Source organism: Archocentrus centrarchus, chromosome 1 (genome assembly GCF_007364275.1).
Source record: "Archocentrus centrarchus isolate MPI-CPG fArcCen1 chromosome 1, fArcCen1, whole genome shotgun sequence".
In the NCBI taxonomy this organism is placed as follows: domain Eukaryota; kingdom Metazoa; phylum Chordata; class Actinopteri; order Cichliformes; family Cichlidae; genus Archocentrus; species Archocentrus centrarchus.
This window is the reverse complement of record NC_044346.1, coordinates 5,974,597-5,986,938: the sequence shown is the minus strand read 5'-3', so window position 1 is coordinate 5,986,938 and position 12,342 is coordinate 5,974,597.

Genomic DNA, 12,342 nt, shown 5'->3' with positions numbered 1-12,342 from the left:
AGGGCTGTGCGGCCCTCCAAAGAAATGCCACCCCACACCATTACTGACCCACTGCCAAACCGGGCATGCTGAAGGATGTTGCAGGCAGCAGATCGCTCTCCACGGTGTCTCCAGACTCTGTCACGTCTGTCACATGTGCTCAGTGTGAACCTGCTTTCATCTGTGAAGAGCACAGGGCGCCAGTGGCGAATTTGCCAATCCTGGTGTTCTCTGGCAAATGCCAAGCGTTCTGCATGGTGTTGGTCTGTGAGCACAACCCCCATCTGTGGATGTCGGGCCCTCATACCATCCTCATGGAGTCGGTTTCTAACCGTTTGTGCAGACACATGCACATTTGTGGCCTGCTGGAGGTCATTTTGCAGGGCTCTGGCAGTGCTCCTCCTGTTCCTCCTTGCACAAAGGAGGAACAGTGTTCCCTTTATTTTTTTGAGCAGTGTATATATATATATATATATATATATATATATATATATATATATATATATATATATATATATATATGTATATATATATGTATATATGAAAAAAAATATTATCTGACCAGTATTTAGGAGGCTGTTGAGCTCATTTTCTAAATTAACACTACAGGTAAGGAACTTTCCCTGCACTAACTCTGCACTCCCCCAGCATGACATAATTTCACAGTAATAAATTTTCGATGAGCTCTGCAATCATGAGACATTTTCACAACACTGGAAGCCAGTAAAATTAACTAAGGCAGCCCTTCAGTTATCTTTGGGTTGGATTTCAGTACCAGCGGCACAGTAGTCTTTATGATATCTGTACCCAGACCAAGATATACTTGTTATCCAATAAATAATTCAGACATTTTAATATATTTTATATGGATGACACAGCTTCTGTTTATTTGTGATTTCCTTTGTGCGGTGATAACTGTACAGGTCCCCACAAATCCATAGAGACAACTTTGAGATAACTCTAAAACCCAATTTGGTATTTTAATTGGATTTATATAGTATCAAATATGGGCATAACAGCCAGTAGTAAATTAGTACATGACATCAGACCTTGAGCAGTTAAGGAGCATTACTGCTGGGACAACCAGCAGCTCTTAGGTCTTCATATCTCTGGAAATGTCAGAGCAGATAGTTACTGTCTCATCTAAAAAACTGTCAAAGCTGAATTAAATATTTTTGAATTTTTTTTTTTTTTTTTGTAAGCCCTCCACTTCGATACAGGTCAGGTTGAAAGTTCTAGACATGGCCTCTTTTACTGACAGGTGTGCCAACACAGACAGGCCTTCTCACTTCCACTAATCTGAGACTGAACTGGACCTCTGCACCATGGTGGCACTGTTGGGGCCTAACAGTATGGTTTACTGTGTGGTACAGGAAGCCATATTTTAATACTAGCATGTGGACAAAATCCATTGCTGAGGTTGCAAGTTACAGGTGAAATACATTCTTTTTGTTTTACATGTCTTAATAATAATAAATACAGCGACAGTCAAAAACTTTGGACACACTTACTCATTCATATGAATGGGGGAGCGTGTCCAAACTTTTGACTGCCACTGTATAATAATAATAAGTCAAATTTTACAAGTCCACTAGTGTTTTTTCTTTGCATCACACTCTTGACAAAAGAGAATCTTCACCGGCTGATTGTGCTGATAATTCTGCTACTGTGAGTGAGGCCTGTAATCAAGAAGTAGCTACAGAGGAAATTATGGGGTTTTGTGAGGTGTTTCTACATTTGTGTAGACAACTTCAGTGAGCTGATTAGCACCAGAGTGAACACACTGTGTGTTGATTGATGTGCTTCATGGAGTGTTGCAGCATTGCAGTGTGACACTGATAATTCCTGGACCACAGTGTGACTGTATGTGACTTCAAGAATTTTTGACTTGACAGACATTAATCTGAACAAATGTGTAGCGACTGAATGTTGTAATCCAGCAAGTTACTGTGAAAGAGCATTTCTGTAAGCCAGAGGTCCCCAACCCCCGGGCCGTGGACCGGTACCGGGCCGTGGGACATTTGGTACCGGGCCGCACATAAAGAATAAATAACTTATGCCTCGCCCGGGGTCGGGGTCGGGTGGTTCCTTGGGGACCGGGCTGGCGGCATCTTGGGGTCACTGTTGGCCCTGGGGTGGTTTCCGCTCCCATCTTCAGAGAGTGGGTAGCTATGGATGAATGTGTGTCTTTGTATTTGTCACAGTCTTCGTGAGTATGGGTGGGCGAGTGAATATGGTGTATCTATGTTTATATGTGTGTGGGAGAGTGTGTTTGTGTATAAATGTGTACATGGGTGTGCTTGCCGGTGTGCGTGTGGTTGTATGTTTGGCTGGACCTGGGTCTGGGCCGGTGGCTTGCCTCCTGACCGCTCCTTGCTGGTTGCCTCTCCCCCCCTGCCCCCCTGGGGTGTGGGTACCTCCTGGTTCCTGGGTGGGGCCGGATGTTCTGATGTGGGTGGTGACCTGCTCCCCTGGGGGCTGCGGCGCGGGGCTGCGTTGGCTTCTTCGGCGTGGGGGGGGCCCTGTGTTGGCTCGGGCGGCCCTTGGGTGCCGGGGGCCCTGGGGCCCTGCTGCCGGCCGTGCAGGGGGCTGGCCGCTGGGGGGGGGGGCTGGCTTCTCGTTGCCTCGAATGCTCTGGTGCCCTTGCTCCTTGGCTGCTGGGACTCCATCTGAGACCTCCGTCCTCCGTCTGCTGGGAGGGGTGTACGGTTGTCTTTGGAATGAGTGGCCGCGGGTCTTCGTAGGTCTTGATGGGCTGCTGGTGGCCTGGGCTTCCTGGGATTCTCTTTGCCTGCCTCTGGGTTCTGATGGGCGGGGCTGCGGCTTTCTGCCTTCATGGGTAAGTACATTTCATGACACAAACACATACACCCACAAAATAACACAAAATGGTTGGTTTGTATAACTATTCTTCTTTTATTTTTATTTATTTTTTTATTTTTTTTTTTTTCCCCACACAATCTTTAATTTAATCTTAAGTTTAACAAGTGGCTAACTATTTGGTTTACTTACTTGCACTCTTTCCTGTTTCTTTTTTCTATTTTCTCTCCTTTTTTTTCCCCTTTCTTCTTCTTCCTCTTTCCCTTTCTCTTTTCTTTCTTTTCTCTTTTCTATTTCTTAAGCCTGTCATTTCTGGCACAATTTGATAAATAGCACGTTAAACATAATTCAAATAAAATAAAGGATTACACAGTAACAAGAGGAGCCTATAGAGAACCTATAGAGCTCATCTTGAAATAGCAAATATGTTTGGCACAACAATGCATTCAGATCACAGTTCTGCTTGCAAGATCTGCCAGACATGACAGGCAAAAAAAAAAAAAAAAAAAAAAAAAAGAATAAATAACTTAAATTATTTCCGTTTTACTTATTATCTGCGCCTAAACTATATTTTATTTTGAAAAATGGGCGGATTCGCTCCGTTACTTCCCTCCATGACTTCCTCTTGACGTGTCAAGACGTTTCTGCTCACATGATACGTCACCGCTAAAATTAAACCCAGAAGCTTCAGGCCTGTCTAACGAAATCGGTTGGTTGACCTACATAACGCTTCTTTAAATTTTTTAATTGCTCAACTAGAGTAGAAAAGCGCTATGTACGAACTAGTCCATTTACCATTTTAATTTATCAACACCGGGGATAGCAGTGAGGTAGACCCAGCCATCAAACTGACTCTCCAGCGCTTGACACCGCGGCTCTGCAGCCACGCTCCATGTGAAATCGGCTGAACCCAGTCAAACCAGAAGCCAGCAAAAATGAGTATCAGAGAAACAAGCTCAGGGGGCTTACACTGATTCAGTGTTATGGTGAGTTGTATTTTTCATGCGCTTTATACAGTAAAAATCACCTAAGTCGAAGTCGCACAAATCGGGTTTTCGCTCTAGTTGGATGGCATCTGCAGGTCCTGATTTTTCCTAACATTAATTCCAATAAAATCATCACATAAATCCGTCGGATATTCACCTACCTCGGATGAAAAATCTGGTCCCATTGTAATAAATTTCCAGTTAAATGTGATCGCATAAACTGGATGAGTTTAATGCTAAAACCCTCCTCAGCTCCTGTCCGCCCACTTCCATGCATCGGCTCATTCATGCACAACTACACACACTCTAACAACGCCTGGAAATTGTTTTAGTGTTTATATCAGTTCATTTCACCGGGGACAATCGTGGCAAGTGTAAGCTACAAACTTGCACTTACGAGTAAAATTTCAGATTATAAAATTTGCAGAAGCAAATTCATAGATGAAGCAGAAGCCATTGCAGCGAAATTCGATAATAGACCCCAAACTGGGCCATTTGAATCCGACTGAGGTGATTTCTACTGTGTTTGTTTTTGCGGTGTATCTTATTTTGAAGGCATGTTTTACCATGGCTCTAACAGCTGACCAGGGAGCGCTGTGGGCAGAGAGCCTGTTATTCATGTTGAGGCGGGATGTTACGAGAACGCTGCTGATAGAGTTGCATACGAATACAAAGTGGATTCCCGGTTTTTATTATTATACGTAGAAAATATCACACTTGGTTATGGTCGTATCATTTATTTTGACGTATTTATTCGCCACACCTTAAAAGCCGGTCCGTGGAAATATTTTCTAACACTAAACCGGTCCGCGGCTCAAAAAAGGTTGGGGACCACTGCTGTAGGCTGAATACTGAACTGCTAACTGTGTCCATATTGAAATTCGTCATTGCTATTTGAATCCGGTTTGAATCAGCACGCTGTTTGGATTCCTCCATCAGCTGATGCAGGATATGCAGCAGTAAACTTTCTCTAATATCTTTTTTATCTCCACTTTACCACCAACACCTGCTATCACTCTAGATTTACGCCCCTGATTGTATCATATTTAGATTTTGATTTATTGAGTTCTTCACTTTATTTGTATTTTCTTTTTAACTGTATTTGTATTTCCTTCTTTAATCCTTCCAATAATTTTTACCTTTCCAAGCTATTTTGTTCTGTGATACTGTATTTAATTTATTGAGTTGTTTCTCGTGTTTTGGCTGTTGTAACACAGTAACTTTCCAACTTCTAGGACAATAATCTCATCACTAATTAAATGACGGATATGTCTGTGCAATGCACCCATACAGTTTATCAGTGTAGCTCGCTGGCCAAGCTTACAGTTCAAAATGTGTATTCCAAAACCACTGTGTCACATCACAGTGGCTGCATCCATATTTGATGCACATCATATGGCTGCAAGGTGTGAGAAGAGGTCATCAGTGCTGCCTATGTGGAAATGTGCTCACAAGGTCTATGGAGTCTTTATACAGAAATGTGTCATAATGTGTACGTATTTTGAAATCAAACTACTGACTTACAGAATCTGCTTTAGTCCATAGATGTTAACATTCACGTTCAAAGTTGAACTTCACTCTGTTATATCCAGTAACTTAAGAAAGCATAATACCAAAATTAAAGCTTGCAGTCTTGACATTTTATTCATAGTTTGACTGTAATGAAGACCAACCCAGGAAAGGAGGACAAAGAGTTCCTTTTGCTGCTCAGAATAAGTTCTTTAGAGTTACCAGCCTATGAAATCACCAATTAACCACCTCAAATTAGAGCTCACATCAGGACTTTCCAGAGTTCAATCGGCAAACACCAACACATTCATCCTAATGCCTCTAATACATCTATTCTCTCAGAAGCCCCAAGTGTCAAACAGATATGCACAAGGTGCTCTTTTTCAAGAGTTGTTCCAATGTTCAAAACATTGGAACAATGAGTCAGGGCTGTGGCTTAAAACACAAACCTCTCAACTGAAACATCAATGTTCTTGTTCCTTTTGAGAGCTCAGTTTTTTGCAGAGTACTTTTCGGTCCTGAACAGGCATCCATATATGACAAGGTGGGAGTTTGGCCAGTCTTGTTATTGCAGCAACCAGTGAGTCATGGCAACAACATCAAAGAACACCTGGTGTGTATGTGACGCCACAGGCTTTGACACAACAGCAATGTTTGACATCCTGTGAATGAAAATAGGCCACACACACATCTCAGCATCAGCTGCTTGATGGAGACTGTGAATTAAGCTTTTATAATTACTAGAAAGAAACTCTACTAAGAGATACCAATGAGAAGAATAATGTTAGGCCAGTGGAAATCTGCATTTTGGTCTGATGAGTCTAAATTTCATCATTTTTGGTTCTATTCCAAAAGTCTTTGTGAGATACGAAGAAGTGAACAGATTTTATTTGCATGTGTGTTTCCATCTGTGAGGCATAAAGATGGAGGCGTGATGATCTTGAGAGCTTTGCTGTGGGCCATTTATGGAAGTCAAGACAAACTTAATTACACCATTACATATGGCGAACAGGGAACATTATTTTCAAGATAACAAGACAGAGCACACCTCCAGGCCCTGTAAAGGCTATTTGAATAAGAGAGAGTGACGGCGTTCTGCATCAGATGTCCCAGCTGCTACTATCGAGTGTCCTCAGCCCACTGTAGCTGCTTTGAGATGAGCGCCAAAGCAACAAAGTTGGAAAACTTCAAGTTAAAAGCTCATGAAAGGTGAGAATAAAGAGCGTGTCACGTCTTTACTATTCTAGCATGTGGAAAATAGTGATACATTTGGTATTTCCAAGCTTTTTGTACTACAGTAATATCGACATATTCTAGAATGTAGAAAGAATTGAAAGTGCTTAAACTAAAGTATATGTAAGAAAGTTTTTTCAGTTTAATTTTGAGCTGCCAGCTGTACATTGTAACATCAGTTCTCATGTCCTGCACCACTCAGGTAGAAGCTGCCGAAGCAAAACACAAGCAGAGAGGCTAATCCTCGAAAATCCAGCAGAATCGGAGTATTTTGTATTAGACTCTCCTGCTCCCGGATTAACTTGAGCTGAAATGAAATCTGAAATTGGCTCGTTGAATACTTGCCTGCCTCTCAGTGGTAAATGGGGTAGGAAGAGGACACATAGAGAATAAACACACGCAATTAAAAACACAGCTTGACAGTTTGGTTTTTACCAAAAGGAGCGGCCAGTCTGACATGATGTACAGCAAAGAGTAATTTTACTATGAGATTCAAAGTACTGAGAAAACATATTTCTCTTTATGCTCTTAACTCCCATCTGTTTTTCCTTCTCCTGCTTCTCTGTTTACTTTGTTGTGATTCCTTCTTTTGTATCCCTTTTCCATTTCTCTGCATGGCTCTTTCTGCCACGCTCCACCTTACCTCCCCTCCCTTCCCTCATTTCATTCAGAGCAGCCTGAGAAATCTCTAGAAATCCACTCCCTCTATTTCCCACATGTCACAGGTGATCAGACTCTAAATCTATCCAATTCACCAATCACACAGGAACTCACCGTGACCATTTGGTTATGCTGACAAGCACGTATGAGCCTGTTTCAGGCACCAGAACGAGGCCACGTGTGCTACCATTTGCATTCCCTGTGCCTCTGAATCAAGCTTCCTTTCTCTCTATTCATTAGAGGGGGTTTGTTGGCAGGCTGCTGCCTCTTGGTGGCTGCTGAAGGTACGCTTGGTGCCGCTCACAGCTGGAGTTTTGTGTTTCGTGGGGCTTTCATAATGGGAGAAGAATTCTCCTGGCACCCTTCACCATCTGTCTCAGAGTCCCCCCCTTCCTGCCTCCACCTTTACCTTCATCTTCTCTCGTTTCAACTGCCTCACAGGTGTTCCTTCTTACCACTAATCATTGCTTTGTAAAAGGCCTCAAAAAGCTCCTCTATTTGTAAGCCAGGGAAACCGTCAAGGTTAAACACTTTTACACCAATAATGTGATGGCTTTGACCAAATGGAGAACAATTATTGTTAAGCATAGTGTTAGTAAGTTGTACAGAAGTTGTGCACCACTTCAAAGGTAGGATTTGCCAAAGAATTTGACCCACAAAGGCAGGACTCTCAGAGGACGTAAAATGGGTCAGTCTAACCTCAGAAATTTGTCATTATGGTTTAAAAGTATCCCTGGCTGGATCACCAAGCAGCGTCTGAAACTCCCTGCCTCAGAGCCTTGCCATTGTACGCATAATGAGTGCTGCATATAAATTTAGCAACTTCTTAAAACTGGCAATCCATGAGTCAAGGTTAGATACTATTTGTGTCACTTTTCTTGACTACAGCCCAGTCCAACGCCACAGGCTGTGCAAAAAACTTCCTCTTTATCCCTTTTTGTCTGATTTTGAATTGGGACACAGCAGCTATCTGCCTTTTAATCTCTCACACTGTCCTCCTACATTCTTCCATGATCCCTTTTATGTTCTTGTCAAAGAAGCGTCTTCTTGTGTTGAGCAAATGAAAGGAACATGGAGTTTTCATTTGATCCTTGTTGCACTGTACATGCCCGAAATGTTGCTGCTTTGGAGCATGGTTGATTGTGAGTTGCTGCTTCTGCTGCCTGCTGTGATCGATTTTCAAAACCAGTTGCACTGGGAGGTTTGCAGAACTATAATTCAAAGAGTTTGTAAAAGTGTTGTGGAACTGTTTTACTGGTGAGCAAAGCCGAGTTTACTGGTCAGTCGAATCTTTTCATTTCTGTTTGTTTGTTTGTTTGTTTGTTTACAGTACGTAGGAAGATTTTGCCGTGTTGTAGCTCATCATACTGTAAGTGAACCGTTTGTTGCAGAGTCACAGGTCTGTGAAGTAAGTTGTTGGTGAGAGGTGTCAGCATAGTTAAAAATGCCCTGCTTGAATAGAAATCATATTTACCCTTACATATCCCAAATAAATCCATTCTGTCCTTTACCCCTGAAGTCATTACATTAATTGAACATTAATTAATTGGCAGCTTCAGACATAATAAAGTCAAGATTTTAGTTGCTGCACCACCCTGCCTTTCCTTTCAGCTGAGGGTATCCATGGAGATTGTCACTCAACACATCAGAAAGAGACCCCCCCCCTCCACACACACACACACACACACACACACACACACACACACACACACACACACACACACACACACACACACATTCCTGCCCCCATGCTTAACACACATTCCTTTTCTTTCGCATGACAGAGACCGGAGATGCTTTTATTTCTGAAGTGGCACACACGCACGCTGTTTTCTGCATCCAGCTTGTCCATCTGTATTTGAAGCTGCTGATGCGATAGCAGTATTTCACATTTAGAAAGTGCATTATCACCCTTAATGGCTGGTACCAGATTATTCTCATGGGTAAAATTTGCTCAGCAAATTAATTTGATAAACTGGAAAAAAATACTAATGCCCGCATGAGTAATCTAATTTGATTTAGAATTATTTTTGATCAGACAGTGAATATGTGGGAGCGTGATATGTTGTTGATCTGGCACTATAATGCCTATTGTGAAGAGTCAGTAGATTAAATAACAATCATTTTTGCATCATTTAGGTTATGTGAGAATACTGGACACTTTAAACAAGTTCAAGTTATGAAGCTGGATAGTTTTCAATATTAGGTATATAGCACTGGGCTGATTTACCTAGTTAAGGTAAAGTGGGCATTTATTAATGTAGTTATTAATTTAATGTTTTAAGTTTGTTTTGTTTGCCATATTACAATCTCATGCTGTGGCCTGTGGTTGAAAAGCAGCCATGAAAGCGAGATTGCCCATTGTGACAGTATTGTGCAAAGGTCCTCCCCTCGTGTCTTTGTATTTTGCTTCCAATGAGTCCGACTGTCTTGTAATTTTAAAGTGGTCTTGAGCAAGAGTTCTCCAGGCTTTGGGCTTTGACTGCTTTATCACTCATTTTCAATCCGGTCCTTGTGCCTGACTGTTTTCAGACGAATGTTTGTTTGTTTGTTTGGACCTATGAATCGTTCAAGCATAATAAAAGCACCTAACTCAAGGGATGATCCAGCGTTGTGTCTGATGGAGCAATGAATCCAAATTGTTGTGATTATGTACAGAGGCGGTCAGGAGAGAGGTACCAAATGTCTACAGCAATCTGTAAAACACGGCGGAGGCTCTGTTGTGGTTTGAGGCGGCACTTCAACCACAGGGATCTGGTCAAAATTGATGGAATTATGAAGTAAAGTACCCTCAGATTTTGATTCACCATGTAATACCATCTGATTGGCAACAGCTTCATTTTTCAGCATGACAATGATCCCAAATACTCTGCCAGTGCAGTAAAAGAATACCTGGATAGAAAAACAGACAATGGCACATCAGTCATGGATTGGCCTCCCCAGAGCCTGAACCTCCACAGTTTTGAGGCAGTGTGGGATCTTCCTGACAGAGAATGAAACAAAAGGCAGCCAACATTGAAAGAGGAGCTTTGAATGTCCTTTGAGAAGCCTGGAGAACTATTCCTGACGACTACTTAAAGAAATTACAACAAAGCGGCCAGAGAGAGTTCAGGCTGTTGAAGAATAATAGAATTTTTCTGCCTTATTTACTGTATTTCAATGTATGTTTGCACGTTTCAATAAATCACTGCACCTATTTCCCAAAATATAAAGAAATGAGGGTTGACTCAAGACTTTTGCACTCTACTATATATATTATATATCATATTATAGTGAAGACTGTTAGTTAGTTCGATTTGTTTCCAGCTTTGTATTTACCATGCACACAACCTCTTCTGACTCTTGGACAGAAAGAAAGCATATTCCTTTACTGCTCTTCTAAGAATTTAACATAAGTCAATCAACTTTGTCCACTTTGGCGCATCTGTCCTCTGTCACGCAAAACAAACCAAAAAAGTGATGGCAGTCATATCCGCCATGCCTGATGTCTTTCCATTAAATTCCACTCATGCGGGATAGGAGAGATAGTAAGGCAGAAATATGAAAAGATTGAGGCAGCAAAATGGTGAGTGACAAAACAGCTGAGGCTGAAAAGCAAAGATGGGAACAGATGAAACAAAAATTGAAGCGATGAAATGAAGAAATAAAAAGAATAATGCTGAGAAATCACAAGAGAGAGGAGGCCGTGGATGGCATACAAACACAAATAAATGAATGACACGGAGAGAGATTCAAGCAGTTGAAAGGCAGATACGGCACACAAACAGACAGTCAATTTGCAATATTACTAATAATACTGGTATCTGATATTGGCATCAGTAAAAACAGAGCTGGCAGACACGTGAAGCCCGTCTCTCTTTTAAGGTTTTATTCTTTTAGAAGAGAAATTGTCTCGGCAAGAATTCACAATCTAATTTGCCGCTAACTTCTTAAACGCTGGCAACTTCAAAGAAATGGACTTCTTTATCATTAGACTTTTGCAAGCAATCATTTAGACAATGTATTTTTAACATTCTATGCTATATGCAGTATTACATTGTGCATTAGATTATTTTTTCAATAGGGAATTATTTACTGGACAGATAAGCCTAGTTTATTTATGCATGCAGTAAATGTTGATATTGATCTATACTGGATCCATATTCCTCCCACAAAGCTGAACACTGTTTTCCAAAATATCATTGTACAGTATGTTGACGACACTATAAGAAAGAGGTGGGCAGCGTTTTTTCAGCGGGCCTGACTGACATGGATGAAGTGAGCAACGTGTCACACATTAAACAACCAAATAGCAACATGGCACGCACAGTGCTGAAATATGTTTTGCTAATATGACATGTAATCAGTTTATATGCTTAATATATTTATTTTTTATATGCATGTCTGCATAAACTGATGGATTAAAATATAGACATTCACAGGTAGAAATTCTGAATATGAACTGGGATTAACTCAAATCATCTTGTGTCTTGTTGTGATCTGTGTACCTTGAGTTAGCAAACATAAATACCGTTAGAGACCTGAATTTTGAAAAACTTGGCTAATATTTACGATTTATGAACACATTTTAGTATATGCAGTGTTTCCCACACACAGAATTTACTTAGGACAGCCACCCAGATTTATAGCCCTGAGACAAGGACCTGATTGATTTACTAGTGAACAGTCTTTACAGCCTTATTTCAACAAGGTTGCAGTGGCCCAAAGCGCGGTTCATTTCACTGTTGTGGAGGTACCCAGAGAGCATCATCCTGTGGAGGGACAAACCCATAAACTCAAATGACTTAGACTGCAGCTTTTTCTGCTTTGGAGCTGTGAGCTACTGGGTCACTCAAACCAGAATGTGCAGCAGGTAGAGACCCAGTTCTTGTATCACTACACTGGCTCAGGCTGCAGGGCAGAACAAGGACTGCCATCGTAAACTGCAGGTAAAAGACAGTGGAGTTCGAGTCTGTCCAAGTAATGAGAAACTCAGTGAAGAGACGGCTGATACTTGCTCCATTATTTATGGTTACAAATGAGTGTATAGTATGTATATAGCATGATTTACCTGTGTATTCAGAAAATCATAGGTGAGCTTCCCTTTGTTTCTTTCATGCCCTCTGCACATGTGGAGCAGCAGGTGCTGATGGGTTTATGATGTCATAATTTCACA